The sequence below is a fragment of the Chinchilla lanigera genome, unplaced genomic scaffold (genome assembly GCF_000276665.1).
Source record: "Chinchilla lanigera isolate Chin_1 unplaced genomic scaffold, ChiLan1.0 scaffold00051, whole genome shotgun sequence".
Lineage (NCBI taxonomy): Eukaryota > Metazoa > Chordata > Mammalia > Rodentia > Chinchillidae > Chinchilla > Chinchilla lanigera.
This window is the reverse complement of record NW_004955452.1, coordinates 6,758,289-6,773,933: the sequence shown is the minus strand read 5'-3', so window position 1 is coordinate 6,773,933 and position 15,645 is coordinate 6,758,289. Positions and strand designations below refer to the sequence as shown.

Genomic DNA, 15,645 nt, shown 5'->3' with positions numbered 1-15,645 from the left:
CACCCCCCACCGATCCTGCCTCTTGCCAGTCCTGCAGCCATGTTTAGGCTGGGCCTTCTGTGCTGAGGCTCCATTCCCTGGAAATCCCATCTCTCTGTGAACATGCCCTCTCGCACTCCTCTCTCAGCTCCCTACATCCCGAAGCAGAGCTCTGCAACTGGAGGGTGATGGCTAGGAGCCCACCTGCGGTTTCAGACAAGCCTCTGCGCACAACCTGGTTCCATTCCTGGTTCCATCCAGCTAGGTGACCTGGTGAGTCATTCACCTGGTGAGTCACATCACTTCTCTGTGTCTCTTGTGAGAATTAAATGAGATTACATGTGAAGCACATAGACCAGTCCTGGCCCACAGCAAACACGTAATCAGTAGGTGGTAGGAGGGTGGATAGAGACCTTTCCACAGGTTAAGTTCTGGGACCTCTGACCCAGTCTGTGAGTCACATACTTCAACCCTAGCTTCTGGACTCTCAGTTAGGCCCATGGAGTCCTGTGTGGATCTTGGGACTTTGGAGGGAGGCTCTGAAATACCGTGGAGTTCTTTGCCATAGCACCTGGGTCAAGTCCTCCTGGGGGATGAGGTGGGGTCAGAGGACATTGGGACAAGGTAAGTCCATCCCAAAGGACCTGAAGCCCAATGGGCAACAAGACCCAGACCTAAAATGACCTGGGTCTGCTAAGAAAACTGTCCACAGTTATCCATACCCATCTTCTCTCCAGTCTGAAAAATATTTCCATCTTCATAATACATCATGATTTTTTCTTCTGGCAGATTTGCCTTCTTTGTCATCATAACTTTTGCTGCCATAAAGCCCTGTGTTTTTGTCGGGGGGTGGAAGAAGTAGGTTAATTCTGTGTGCAGCACACATGAACTAGCAACCTGCTCTGGGCCAGGCATTGCATCCAGTGCTAAGAATACCACTGAACAAAACAGACAATGCCCTACCCTTGTGGGGCTTGCAGCCTATAAATAAGGGTTCATTAACAGCCTCCACATTTCAGGTGCACAGCTGTAATCCCAGTTACTTGGGACTCTGAGGCAGTAGGATTGCAAGTTCAAGGCCAGCCTGAGACCCTATCTTAAAATTTTTAAAAGGCTGGGTATATACTTCAATGATAGACCACTTAGCTAGCATTCGCAAAGCACTGAATTCCGTTCCTAGCACCAAAATACGAAAACTTCCACATAGTTATCACCCTCCAGGGAAGGGACTGGAGCTCTCCCAGGAGGATCATCAGGGACCACCCTGCTGAACTATGTGAGCAAAGCATACAGCAAGAGCCTTCTGGGTGCAGGAAATAGGTCTAGACAAATTGGAGACTTCAGAGGCTAAGCCCTAGCTCAGCCACCTGGGTCTCTGAACAACCCCACCCGAGTTCATTCTCCCCATTACGGCCTCCAAAGTGCTTGTTGTTCAGCACTTTTAGATGCACAGCGTCTGGAGCCCCTAAAATATTTATTGGTTGAATTGATTAAAGCACATCTGCTCCTGCAACTCCATTGCTTCACACCTTTTGATTGCATTCTTCCCTCTCCTGCCTCCTTGCCTGCAAAATACAGGCCCCAACTTCCCTGCATGGTATTCAAGGCTTCTGTCCTGGCATCCTGCCTTTTTCTGCCCTACCTCCCTCACACATGCCCTAACTTAGCTGCCTGAGAATGTGGCGTGAGGAGGGAGCTATCCCAGGGGTCTTTCCCAAGTGTGCCCTGTCCTTTCCCTGTTCTCTGGACTGGGTTACCCTGTCCTACCCACTGTGTTCTCCCACCTGTCAGTTTCTGTCTTTCACTCAGATATCACCTCCTCCAAGAAGCATTCCAGGATCCTTCCCAGGCACAATTAATCTCTAGCCCTTTGTGTATCCCTGACAGCCCTTCCTGGGAATGTCCGCACCACACCATCGTCTCCTTTTAGTATGGTTACTCATCTCCGCACACCATCCTCCCCTCCCCCATGTCTCATCCTACCTGGGACATTTCAGGCGTGCTTGTATATGTGTTTTAACTTGAACCAAAGAAAAACATGTAGTCTAGGAAACTGAGGCGAAAGATTGACCACTGGGGTATAAATGAGGGACAGTTTCAGTCCCACTGCCAGGAAACTTTCCTAAAATGGGGCAGGGAAGGGGTGTGTGAGTAAACCAGTTCAAGCCGTAAGGGCTGACTGGGCTTTTAGAAGTCTCTAAAACATAGCCCCTCCCATTTTGCAGAGGGAAAGGGACTCCCCTGAGGCCTCAGCCACCTGACCAATGAAGGGCTGAACATTAGAGCTGGGGACACCCTTAGGGATCGCCCAGTTCCACTGTTCTCATCTTTCCTCAGCCTGTGCTTTGGTGGCATGTCTAGCACATACCATCAGTGAGCCCTGTGTTACATAGGACATCTCCAGTGGGAGCGTATAACCTCCTCCCAGGACAGGTAAGGAATAATAGGCTCTGGGAAGTGGGAGGTACACACAGTGTCCCCACACAGTTTTAATAAGTGACCGTGGATATGAACCCTACTTAGTCCCACTAGCAAGTGCTTTAGGTTTCCATACTGAGCAGTGGGGGAGGCAGGGGTAGGTCCCTAAGGAGTATAACAAGCAGAGCCAGAGTCTGGGGAGCATCTCTAGTGGGTAGTAGACAGAGATTCTGAGAAACTCTGGAGCATGAGGAGAGCTATCCCAGGGACACCTATCCCCAGCCAGGATCCTTGTGATGCTTCAGAGAACTCCAGACCTACCCTACCTGGTGGTAGTTGTGCCGGTCAGGCATGGTCTGGGCACCTGAAGCAGTATCCTCTCCACCTAGAGGTGGCTCAGCCTTCAGGAAAGTTTGCCTCTAACTGCTTTCTTTGGGGCAACATCACCGCTGTGATGTCTGAAGCCCTCCCATCACCTGTTTGACCCCCTGTTTTATAGAATAGAAACAGGGCCAGGGAGAGAAGGACCTTGTCCTAGTCACACAGCAAATCAGTTTCAAGTTCTCATGCACCCTTTTTGCCTTCTGCTCTACTGTCTTATTTGACATTGAGACACCCGCCCCTTCTGGAGGGCAGAGACTAGAGATTGGAGGCTAACCCTTAACTCACACCTGGTACTTGATGGGAGTGTGAATTCATGTTTCCGGATTGCTTCAGTGAATGCACAAATGTATGTCCCTTTGGGGGGAGGCTGCTCTCTTTCTCAGCACCTGATTTATATATCCTCTGCAGCATTCTGCATCTCTGTTCAGCTACCCCTCAATGCTGCCTCTGTCTTCCCCCACGGCCAGGCAGAGACCACTTAATGCCCTCGCACCTTGGATGCTAAAACTGCTGGAGCATAAGAACTCAGCAGAATGTGGCTCGGAGGTTTCTTATGGAGGCACTAAAAGGTTAAGTCTTAGGAACAGTGGTTGGTGTCCTGGGGCCAGGTACATGCTGGCATTGAGGGTACAGAGGTACTACACACAAATCTCTGCCCTGGAGGAGCAGGGTAGGAAATGACAAGTGCACTGGTAGCTATGGTAACAGGGTGGCCTAAGGAGGCACCCTGGAGGTGTGCAAGAGCTGAGCTGGACCTTGACACGATGACCAGCCTTAGATCAGTCATAACTCTGTCATTCAGTCCACACATATTTGTGACCCCAGCATGTGCTGGGCACTGTAATCAGCAGTGAGTGGAGAGCCACAGTCTCTCCTGCCAAGACTAGGTTAGGTGTACCCCCCCATTCTCCCTGAGCCCTCAGGGTTTCCCTGTGCACCTCCCCCATCCGCCTGCGTGGAGACTGCTTGGCTTGGGGTGCATTTGTTCTGCCTCTGTTCCACGAGCCTCACAACTGCAAGAGCAGAGCTGGGTTATTTGCCTTGTCCCCGGTACCTGGCCCTGTGCTGCTGGCACATTGGCCTTTGGTTATTTTTTGTGCAGAGTTGAGCCTAGTGAGCTCTGGGTCCTACACAGCCACAGCTTTATCCCTCTCTTTCCACCCAGAACCCCAGGCTTTGATTCCCTCCCCATCCCCCCAGATCCTGCCAGAATCTCTGCTGGCCAAGTCCTGCAAGCTGGGAGGGTGGTGGGAGGAGGAAGGTGAGACGCGTTGGGCGGCTTAGCAGAGGGTGAGAAAGCTTCCTGCTGCCTGGCCTCGGGCACCGCGGGAAGGTTCTGGCAGAAGCTGCCTGCTGGGCTGAGATCACCATGGAGACCTGGCTTGGAGAGGGTCACTGGCAGTGGCTAAGGGCTGGTGGGGGCTGGGGCGGCAGGGATTTGTACAGAGGCTCTCAGCTTGCCCCAGGCCTTTTCGGGGAGCCGGCAGTGCTGGGGTTCAGCACTGTTGGCGTACTAAGTGGTTTGGAACAGGCCGCCCTAAGTCTCCCCTCACTTATCACCCAGCAGAGGTTCTCTCCAGCTTGGCAGCTGTCCTTCAGCTGCAATAAAGCCAGCCTCTGGATAGAGGCCCTCAGTTGAACCTGGCACCCCAGATACCACAGTCCTACCCCCCTAGTCTCTGCAGCTGGTCCCTCTTGTCACCCTAAATGTGGAGAACTGACATGCATTCCCATAGCACCTCCTGTCCCCAAGAGCTGCTTTTCTGCCTACCACCCCGATTGCAATACAGCTGCCGCCCTATCACATGGCTTTCCCCTCCCTTCCTGCAGACCTGCTGCACACAGCCCTGTCCTCCCTCAGGACTCTGCTCACAGCCTGGACTCGTCACCAGAATGGCTGTTGCCCCTGCTCTGCAGGAGCCCACCTGGTCCCCTGGCCCTTGGGGGCATCCTGGCAAGTCCAGCCTCAGGACAAAAGTTGTCCCTGGGGCTGACTGCCCAGCAGACAGCAGCTGAGGCTGAGCAGAATGTCAATGTGGCCCTGTTGGAAAAGGAAGCCAAGAAAGTACAAGGGAGGAGAGGCTTTCTGTCGCCGCCTGGCTCCTGCGGGTATGGGGGAGGATGGCTGGCTCATGGAGGAGGCTTAGGAAGCAGTTTTAGCACCCCCACCCCTGCCCTTGATTCTGGAGGGAATAGTCACACACTGGGGTGGGAGATACGAGGCTCAGGACTCTGAGAAGTGGCAGGCTTCAGGAGGAGGCCTTCAGGATGACAGAGCCCTGTCCTGGGCACTTTGTCACTCACGCAAACAGAGCTGGGTATCCAGAGAGTTGAGATAGGGAAGTTGGAGCCTACAGACCTTAGGATTGTCTAGGGAGGGGGAGTATGCACAGCCTCAAGCATGTGGTGATTCTGAGGACTTGGGAGATTTCTGAGCTTCAGGAAAGCAGCGTTCTGCCAAATACAGATGGCATTGTGTTGGGCAGTTTCTTTATTTCTTCCTTCAGAGAGACATCCCCATCACCTCACCTCTTTAAGAAACAGAATGGCCTTGGTGGGACTAGGAAGAGGGTTGGGTTTAGAAGGCAGATATGCTCACCACAGAAGGCAGGTACACCACCAACGCACAAAAGGGTTGGGTTTAGAAGAAATTGAAACGTGTGCAGTGCTGAGACCCTGTCCTTACGTCCCTCCTCAGCACAGCCAGGGTTGGAGGACTTTAGGAAACAGGTTTAGAGAACTCAGCTAGCCCCAGGAAAATATGAAGTAGTAATTAGTTTAATTTATTATGCACTTATGTATCAGGCTTTCTCTGCCTAAAACCACCAAATTCTGCCAAACCTAGTGGGTAGTTTTAGTATCCCCTTTTTACTGAGAAGTAAACTGAAACTGTCTTGTCCAAGACCACAGAGCCATTAAATGGTGATACTGGTGTCTGAACTTAGTTGTGTCAAACTCCAAAGCCCAAGCTAACAAATTCTACTGCCAGGCACCCAGACTCCTTACCTGGCATGTCCTTCATCTCTTAATGTGAGGCTTAGGCACTCCTTTTATACAGATGGAGAAACTGAACTCCTAGAGGGCTGTGGCTGTGCGGGGTCTCAAAGTCACATGGTCAGTTTGCAGATATGGAAGAAGGAATAATGCAGTTAGCTTCTCCCAGATTCCCTTCAGGAACTGAATGGGCCCCACTCTTAGCCTCTTTGGCATAGAGTTCAGCGTCTGTGCCTGCCACTGACTTCTGCCGCCTCTCTTGTGTTTCGTTGCAGCTTTCAGAAAACCAACGCCGAGACCCCTCCCAGCGCCCACATGTCCTCTGGCAGGAGCGCCTGCCACTCTGCCTCCCACGCCCCCTGCAGCCCCATCTCCCACCCCCCACCCACCCACCCATTTCCTCCACGCAGAAGCCGAAGGTGAGCCCTTTCTGCACAAAACCAGCAATTGTAAATACTTTTTAAAAATGTACAAAACTTAAAAACAAAACACAGTTTTAGAAAAAGACAAAAAAAAGAGCGAGAGAGCGAGCGTGTGCAAGAGGTTGCGAGCGGGGCCTCCAGGTGTCCAGAGTCCCCGCAAGTATGCACTGAGAAATTTATCTACAGGTCGTTTGACAAAAATGAACAATATCCTATTTATTGTATATACTGTTTTATTATAAATCGTGGATTGTATATTGCATTCTGTAAACCTGCTGTGGTCCCGTGGTGTGCAAATTCGCATGGTTGGGGGGAGGGTGAAGAATCTCTTGCGGGAGCTCTTTTTTTTTTTTTTTCCTTTCTTTCTTATTTTTCACTCTTTTGGGTTTCTCTTCTGTTGTTGTTGTTGTTTTCTGTTGGCAGGACACACCCAAAGATCCAAGTTTGTATTAAAAAGAAATGAAAAAAAGCAAAAAAAAAAAAAAAACAACCAACCTTGTGTCTTGTGAAAGGAGGGGAGGGAGGGAGGGAGGGCAGAGTGGAAGAGACACAGCTGGGGTTTGTCACCAGCCACTGGCCTACATGTGTACCCTACCTTTGATTTCTCTCTTCTGCCTGAATTCTGGGTCACCTTTGCATCCGGGTCTTTCACAGGCCCTAGATCTCCCTTGCCTGCCTCTGGGTCCCCCATTCCACCCCAGGCCCTGGGCCTTTCCTGCTCCCTAGGACTTCCTAGCCCCTCATCCATGCCTTCTGCTCCAGGTTGAAGGATTCTGCTTCCTGGTCTTCATTTTGCCTAGGTCTTGGAGCTCCCTGACTGTTGACACCCCTTATTTTATCCCAAGCCCCAGGTCTCCCTTTCTCTAGATCCTTTTTTTATGTTCTACAACCCAGTTTTCTCTTCCTGAGAAGCCTCCATTATGGCTCAGGCATGGGTATTCTTCAGGACTCCCCTGTTCCATCCCAGGTTCCAGGACTCTGTCCCTTCCTAGTCCCTGCATTATGTTCTATGTCTCCCTGGCCTTTAAGCCCCACAATTCTACCCTAGTACACGGACACCTGAGACACTCATTCCTGAATCAAAGAACCCATGTGCTAATCCACTTGACCCCACGACTGGAGTATGCCCTGCTGTGTGCCTCCCACTGGCTCCAGGTCCTGGATCTCATCTACCTCCAGGCCCCCTGTTTTACCCAAACACACCTGTACCTGCTCACTCAGAACCCAAGGTATGACCAGGCTAGTCACCTGATGTTCTCCACCTTCCCCTTTCCATCCTGAATCCCAAACACTGGGTCTGTGTCTCCTTTCAACTTTGGTAAACTGAAAAAGAACTAACCCAGGCCCTTTTTCTGCTAGGCCTGGAAGAGCTGAGCTGTTTCCCATTGCCTGACATTGGGAGCTCTTGGCTGTTCTCTCCCAAACAATGCCCCCTTTGGCCTCCTGGTCTTTAGGAGCAGTTTTTCCCATGACTCATCATTTTGTGTTAAAGCTCCTCGGAGTGCACCTTCTCCCTGTCTCTCTCCAGTGAAGCTCAGGGAGACACCCAGGGATGGCTACACATGCCTGACTTCACTGACCCAACCAGCAAGGCCCAGGCCTTGGAAGAGTTGGAGGAACCCTTAGTCTAAGGGGGAAATACACCCTACCCCCTGGTACCACTGTCTGAGTGAAGCCAGGAGACAGACAGGTCACAGTCCCAGAAAAATGCAGCTTCTGTGCTGGATATAAAGGCCCATCCGCCCACCCGCCCCCCTCTGCAGCTCCCTAAGATGAGATATTGTCCTTCCCTTCCTGACAACTGAGGGGGAGACAATAGCACGCTCGAGATGACAGTCTCTTGTGGAGCTAGAAGTGGGGACAGGAACCAAAAGCCCCAGAAGACCAAGAAGGATGGCTTCCCAGAGAAAAAGGCTTTCAGAGAACCTGGCCTAGGGAGCCAGGCAGAAAAATGAGGGTGTTCTTGAAGAAGAAAAGAGCATGTCCAAAGGCCTAGAAGTGTTGGAGGGTGGCCAGAGTTGCAGAAGCCCAGTTAGCCAGGTATGGTAGTACAGGCCTCTGATACCAGCACCTCAGAGGCTGAAGCAGGAAAATTGCTGCAAATTCAAGCCTGAACCACAGAGTGAGAAACCCTGTCTCAGAAAAGGAAGAAGGTGAAGAAGAAGCCCAATTAGATCTGTCTGGAGTAAACACTGCATGTGTTCAGGAGGAGAGAGGACCTCAGCAAGAGAACCCAGTGGGAGCTGCTATGACTGGCCAACCCAAGAGAGGGCTTTGCAGCCTAAGAATTACCTGCAGGGAGAGAATGTTGTGTTCAGCAGCTGTCCAGGAGGCTGGCCAGGTGGGGTGGGCTGGGCTGAATGGGCTTCTGGAGGAATCAGGGTTCAGTAAGAGGTGAGTCATCTGAGGGCTGGGCGGGGAGAGGCAGTCCGGGGATTACAGAATGGAAGGGATTGGGCTTAACACCAGACGCTACTCAAGAAGGAGATGAAGGGTAGTTAAGGGTTTGGGGCCTTTTCAGAACTGGGGTGGGCAGGGGAGACCCATGAAGGAAATGGGAGGTTAGGGAGGTGATCGTAGCATGGAAAAGAGTTCATTAACCTGAAGAAAAGATGAAGATTCACTCTAAGAGAGGACACAGACAGGGAGCCAGAGAAAGATTGGGAGAGGGGCTAGGTGAGGAACGCTAGGGTTCCATGAGAGATGAAGGGAAGGGTCAGTAGGAAAATGGGAGGTGGGGTCCTGCTGCTTAGTAAGAGCTGAGGAGGCCCAAGATCCATTCTGGAGACCAGCCAGACCCAAAGGCTCAGCCTTCATGTTGGAAGGTTCTAGGCTGCTTAGGAGGACCAACAGTCCCTGAGGAAAGGAGAGCAGACCTGCCCAGCTGGGTGGAGCAGGGATGGGGGTGACCTGTTTCATCGGTGGTTTTCAGGGGCTGGAGGTCCACCCCAAACCAGGGTGCCACCCCTGAACCCAGAGTACATCAAGACTGCAAGGCTTCTAGATACTTGGGTTTTGCCACCATAGTAAACACTTCCTAAGGTGTTTATTCTTCAAAGTAATCTTTGAGATAGAATAAAAATACTTCTGTCATATGCAGATGAGAAGCTCACAGACATGGAGTTAGTGACTTGTCCAAGGTCACGTGGGAGGTGGGGGAAGTTCCCCCTACTTCCTAGTTTGTCTCAAAGACCGACTTGTTTCTTTTTCCTAACAATTTAAAGAAAAAACATTCTGGCTAGCACTGAGGGTGTGTAGCTTAGTGAAAGAGCACATGTTTATAGCATGTACAAGGTCCTGGATTCAATATCCAGCACTGAAAACAGAATTCTCCCTACAAAGTCTAGAACTGAATCCATTCTACAATAAAAATGTTTAGGGCTGAGGATGTATCTCAGTGATGGAGGCCATGCTCAGCGTGCTGGAGAGTTTGGTCTATAACAACACACATACAACAAATGTAGTGATAAGACATACAGTAATAAATTATATAGCACTGTATTTCAGCTGTTCTAAATACTTTACATATAGGGGGCTGAGGATTTAGCTCAGTGGCAAAGCGCCTGCCTGGCAAGCGCAAGGTCATGAGTTCGGTTCCCGGTACGGGAGAAAAACCAATAAATAAATAAATAAATAAATACTTTACATATATATTCATTTATTTGCCACAACAAATGTCATGAAGCTTCATTGTTAATGATTATTCCCATTTTACAGACTGGAAACTCAAGAGAGAAGTAATTTGCAAAGATGACTCAGTAAGTGGTGACATGAGCGTTCAAAGCAAGCAGTCTGACCTTGATTCACTGTGAAAGTTAAAAGTGAAAACAGTCAGGTGAGGTGGCACATGCATGCCTATAATCTCAGTACCCAGGTGGCTGAGTCGGGAGGATTGCTGCAAGTTGGAGTCCAGTCTAGGCTATAAAGTGAGTTCAAGGCCAGTTTGAACAACATAATGACAAAAATGGACAAATAAATAAATAAAAGGGAAAATCTAAGCTGGGCAGTGATGGCTGATACCTGTAGTGTTCAAGACCAGCCTGGGCCACCCACAAGACCTTGTCTCATAAATAAGTAAAAGTGAAAACCTAGCACCAAAAACAAAAAAGGTGAAAACCTGTCCATTCTACCCCAACCAGTGGTAATAACCTTGTGTCAATTCAGTCTATTCACCTAAATCAGTGGTTCTAAATGCTCACCGTAGAGAGGAATCACCTGGAGAACTTCAGAATCCTGACACGGAAGTCTTACCCTGAAAGATTCTGGTTTTATTATCTGGGTTTGGACCTAGGCATGGTGGGGGGCAGGTAAAGCTGTTCATATGGTTCTAATATGTAGCCAAATTTGAGAACCTCTATCTAATCTGTTATGCTAAGTGTGGTATCCAGGAACGTTCTTCACTGAGTACCACTGGGTTACTGTGGGTTCTCTGAGTGACGGCTAGAGATGCTGTGTGAACATTCACTCAACAGATATTTCTTAAGCACCTGCAGGGTTCCAGACACTGGCCCAGGCACTTGGGATACAATAGCAAACAAGACTTGGAGTGTATTAGTCTGATAAAACTGACATACCAGGAGGTGCCCTTCCCTGTGAGTGGCAGGGGTTTGGAATCCCTGGTGATTGCTGAGGAGTGGCTGACTGGCAGATCTTAGAACAGGAGAGACCTGCCCGCATGGCTGTGTACCTGTTGAGTCTCCTGGCCTGTCCAGATATGATTGAGAGAGGCCCAGGGCATGTTTCTGGGTTTGAATATGGCTGACTGTGTGATGTATTTGTAGAGGTGTGCATGACCCCAGCCTGTGAATATGGGGGCGGGAGGGGATGCTGCTTACAAAGTAAACACCTGCTCACACCACACAGATGCAGCACATACACACAGACAGCTGCAAGGAAGAAGCTGGGTTCCAATCTTGGGGCCAGGAGAACGCTGCCTTGGGTATGTGGGGGAGGCACAGCTGGAAACTCAAGAGTGGGAGGGAGGGAGGAAGGAAGGGAAGCTGGAGAGCCACATCCTTGATCTCTGCTCTGTTTCAGCAGTTCCGGACTTGGTGCTCTGGGTCTCTGTGTGACTCTTGGTGTCCCTCTCTCTAATGTCTGGATCTTTGTTTCTCTTCTGGGTCTTGGCTTGTGTGGCTGATCACATGACCCTAGGTCTCCACCTCTCCAGTCTACTTGGCTGTGTGTCCCCTCTATGTCTCTTGTCTCTGCCTCCATGTCTGCCTCTGTCTCCATGCCTTCCTTGTCCTTGCCAGGTGGGGGGAGGGGCCCAGTGCTTAGGAGCAGGTGTGGGCTCACTCAGGCAGCAGGGAGTGAAGCCGAGGAGGGCAAAGAGCCAGCAGCCCCTGGACACGGCCACACTCCAAGACACACACTCAGGTCGCTCACAGGAACCCTCAATGACATATGAGCAAAGATGGGTTCCAGAAGACATTCACAGGGACACTCACACAGGTACAAAACTGCACACACAGCCACACCCAGAGACACAAAGGCACCAGATAGAGTGGGTCACTTGCAGATATCAGTGGCTCACACAAAGACACATGCTCATTACAAAGGCACACACAACACACAAACATTCATCCAGACAGAGATATACATCCGGGACATTCCTCCAGAGGAAAAGCCAGAGCCAGGGACACACACAAGGATACAAAGACCCCAGGTACTGGTACGTAACAGGCACACAGACACAGAAGACAGCAGGCACAACCACAAACTGGAACACAGACATGCAGCAGTCGCACTTAGAGCCATGCACATTCAGGGGTAAGGAGGCAAATGACATGCAGCAGTCGCACTTAGAGCCATGCACATTCAGGGGTAAGGAGGCAAATGAGCACAGACAAGCATGAACCCTCAAGGACATTCAGAGACAGAGGCACAACAGAAACACTGAGGGACCCACAAGGGACACACCCAGGCACAGGCAGAAAAGCTTCAGTAACACACCCCTCCCTGGGGGCTCATTCTGGAGCACCTGGGGACACGCCCATAGGTGAGGAACAGGGGCAGAGGGCCCCAGTGCACCTGGCACCCGAGGCGCGCCCCGAGGCGCCCCGCGGCCCGGGTGTGCGTGCCCGTGCGTGCGTGGCCTCCGTGCGCACCGCCACCTGTGGGAGGCGAGGTGCGCACTGCGCCCGGGGCTGCACGGCCGGCGCGGCGCGGGGGGAGCGGTTGCCATGGCGCGCAGAGCGCGGCCGCATACTAATGGGCGGCTACGGACGCTGCCCCCACAGCTGCCCCACGCCCGCAGCGCTCTCCTCCCATTTCTACCTCCAGAGCCCGCCAAGTCGCCCCACCCCGACCCACGCACCCCATCGGGGCCCGAGCCCCTTGCCTGGACCTCCCCTCAGCCCCAGCAGGCCCAGCGGGGCAAAAGGCGTTGCGGGGGTGGGTGGGGGAGCCGCTGTGGGCAACCTGGCCTGGGCGCAGGCACCCAGCAGGCATGGCATCTGGGAGCGCAGGTGCTGCCTTAAAAAGGGGGGCGGCTGTCCTGGAAGAGAGCACTGGGCAGGGGAGATACAGCAGGAACTTAACCCTGGGTTGCCACAGGGCTCTCCAGTCTGTCCTCCCCAGGTTTAGCTGGGGAGGGGACTTCCTGCCCAGTTGCTGATACAGTCGCACTCCTCTCTTGGCAGCTCTCTAGGCCTGGTTTGAGGGGGGTAATCACCACACCTCCTCACTGTAGTCAGGCACCTAACCTGGGGAGGCGGGAGCAAGGAGAAGGAGAAGGACTGGGAGAGGAGGTGGTGGCGCCAGAAGGGTTAACACCTTCCCATACCTTGATCCCAGTCCCAGAGCTGCCCTGACCCCCTACCCCCTCAGCCCCACTGTGTTAATTGGCATGGAGGGACCCCAGCGAGGAGGGGGCAGCCAGTGGAGTGTTTCCAGGTAGAGGCAGTGGGAGGGGGGCCTAACTGGGGGGAGCTAGGCGGTTGCCTAGCAACCCCACAGCTGTCTGTTGACCTAGAAGAAGCTGCGCTGTCTTGACACAGCTGGTGTTTACATGTAACCGAGGCTCTGGCTTAGCGCTTGCTTGGAGGAAAGCTGAGGCAGGGCCCTCGTGGCAGTCTGGCTCTGGCCCTGCCGGTTGTGAGCTCCATGCCGGCCTGCCCTTTTTGCTTCCACTCCCACCTCAAAGCCACTGGAGACAGAGTGGGAGAGATCTCAGGGCTAGAGACTTTGGGACTGGAGAAAGTTGATGTACATGGACATACACATACACATACACACACACACTAAGGCCTTCAGCACAGAATGGTGGGAGGCAACAAAAGGAGAGGAGGACTAGGATGCCAGCCTACAGAGAGAACACCAACATCCACAGCGACACATGGATATACAGACCCATGAAATCAAATAACAGAGACACACAAGGCTGACACACGGATGCCCAAGACACAGAGACATAATGACGTACAGACCGACACACAGAAACACAGTCACCGAGTGACTGAAGCACTTCCATACAGCTATGCTGATACAGAAGACAAACAGGTGCTGACCCTCTGACAGAGACACCCAAACACAATATACAGAAACCACCACCTTACCATCAGCAACCCTTCCACGCACACGGCCCTCCCTGCTAGTGTTTGCAGGCCTGCACGATGACGGGCAGACACCCACAGGCAGTCACCCACTTGCACACGTTAGAATACAGAGAAACACACAACTCATCAAACTTTCACTGAATGCCCATGGTGCCCAAGGCAGGCAATGGCCGACTCTGCTGACAGGCAGAGACACACCCAGGAGCCCCATATGTGAAGAGGAACAGGTTCCCAGAGGACCACAGGCCCTGACAAGTCCCACCAGCACCCACGTAAGTACCTATAGCACAAACACGTGCCAGCCAAGGGTGTGATGTACACAGAGCTGAGGCTCTTCCTTGCCCACAAGTTCTGAGTAGCAGCAGATCTGCCCTCAGGTCAGAGGGCCCTAGTAGTCCCAAGAGCAGCGTTAGATGAATCTGTGTATGGCCTGGGCTGCACCCCTAACCTGAAACCTTAGGAAGGAGACAGCACCATCAATTTTCCTAGAAGGCCCTGTCTAAAGGGGGGAGACCCAGTCCTGTCCTCTGGAGTCCTTTTGCTGACAGAGGAAGTACCAGGAACCCCTGGTCTCATGGAGATCAGGCAGCCCTGGGCACCACAAACAGATATCGACACACAGGAGCATTCGGCCATTCCTAGGCGGTTCTTGAAGACTTCCTAAAAGAGGTAAGCATGGGGCCTAGCTTTAGAGGCTGAGAGGAAAGGGGAGGGTGTATAGTAAGAAGGGCCTCCTTTCCTTCTGTGTACCCTGCCCCCCCAGCAGTTACTCCTCCCTCCAGGGCCCAAGGGGCCGGCTGGGGCCCCACAGTCCCATCAGCCCAAGCAGTGAGCAGGAGGAGGAAAGTGGATATTTTTAGCTTCTCTGCCACTGACATTTCACAGCAGGCGACCTGGGGTGAAGCTGAGTGAGTGCTGAAGGCTAGAAGAAGCCGACAGCGCCTTCCCGCCCCCATGCCCAGGAACACAACTGTGCACGCACACAGCCACATCCCCGACGCTGGCGATGCTCACACTAGTGGCACTACTGCAGGTACCTAGTTGCACACCTAGACACACAGGTGCACTTGTGCACATGCTTGCTTCACATGCCACTCATGCTAGAAGCCTCACACACCTAGACACTCCAGGGGCTGGCGATTTAGCTCAGCGGCACAGCGCCTGCCTGGCAAGCGCAAGGTCGTGAGTTCAGTTCCTGGTACTGGAAGAAAAACAAAACAAAACAAAAAAACACCTAGACACTCTAAAAATGTGTCCATTTACGCACACACACAATTCATACATCAATTTCCCACACCTAGCCAAGAGTGCATATGCTTGTTCACATTTATTCAAGAAATATGTTTTCACTGCACACTAAATGTTGGACACTGTTCTAGACACTAAGGAGCAAAAGTGGTAAAAATTTCAATCTCATAGTTTACATTCTGATGGAGGGAGTTTAATAAAAAGAAATAGTAATAAAATATTGCTTCGAGAACCACACATAAGCTGGGTGCAGTGGCGCATGCCTGTAATACCAGGGTTTGGGGACCTTGAGGGAGGAATATTGCAAAGTTAAACACAGCCTGGACAATTTAGCAACTTAGCCAGGATCTGTCTGAAAGTTAAAATAGAACAGATTGGAGATGTAGCTAGCTCAGTGCAAAGACCCTGGGTTCAATCCCCAAGACTGAGAAAAAAAGAACCACACACTCATATAGTCGGGCATTGTGGTGCATGTCTGTAGTCCGAGCTACTGGGGAGACTGAGGCAGGAGGACCGAAAGCTTGAGGCCAGCCTGGGCAACTTAGCAAAACTCTATCAAAATAAAAAGGAAAGAGGGCTGGGGATTTAGCTCAGTGGCACAGTGCCTGCCTGGCAAGCGTGAGGTCGTGAGTTCAATTCCC

General features: G+C 51.8%; 1 protein-coding gene and 1 long non-coding RNA gene across 9 annotated transcripts in view; one reads left to right on the top strand and one right to left on the bottom strand.

Annotated features, from left to right (window-relative positions):
• Ahdc1 (AT hook, DNA binding motif, containing 1) overlaps positions 1-6,684 on the top strand; it is a 65,740-nt gene extending 59,056 nt beyond the window's left edge. For all 7 annotated transcript variants that reach the window (XM_005394912.2, XM_005394914.2, XM_005394910.2 and 4 more), the window contains one exon: positions 6,051-6,684. The gene's annotated coding sequence lies outside the window, so the exon portion shown is untranslated. The remainder of the gene's footprint in view (positions 1-6,050) is intronic.
• A 3,174-nt stretch (positions 6,685-9,858) lies between these two features.
• Positions 9,859-15,645, bottom strand: part of LOC106149730 — a 10,384-nt gene continuing 4,597 nt past the window's right edge. The window contains exon 3 of one of the 2 annotated variants that reach the window (XR_001236066.1): positions 9,859-10,003. This is a non-coding gene — a long non-coding RNA (uncharacterized LOC106149730). Of the gene's footprint in view, positions 10,004-10,162; positions 10,450-15,645 lie in introns of those variants that run through there. The other variant, XR_001236065.1, reaches the window with a different exon arrangement.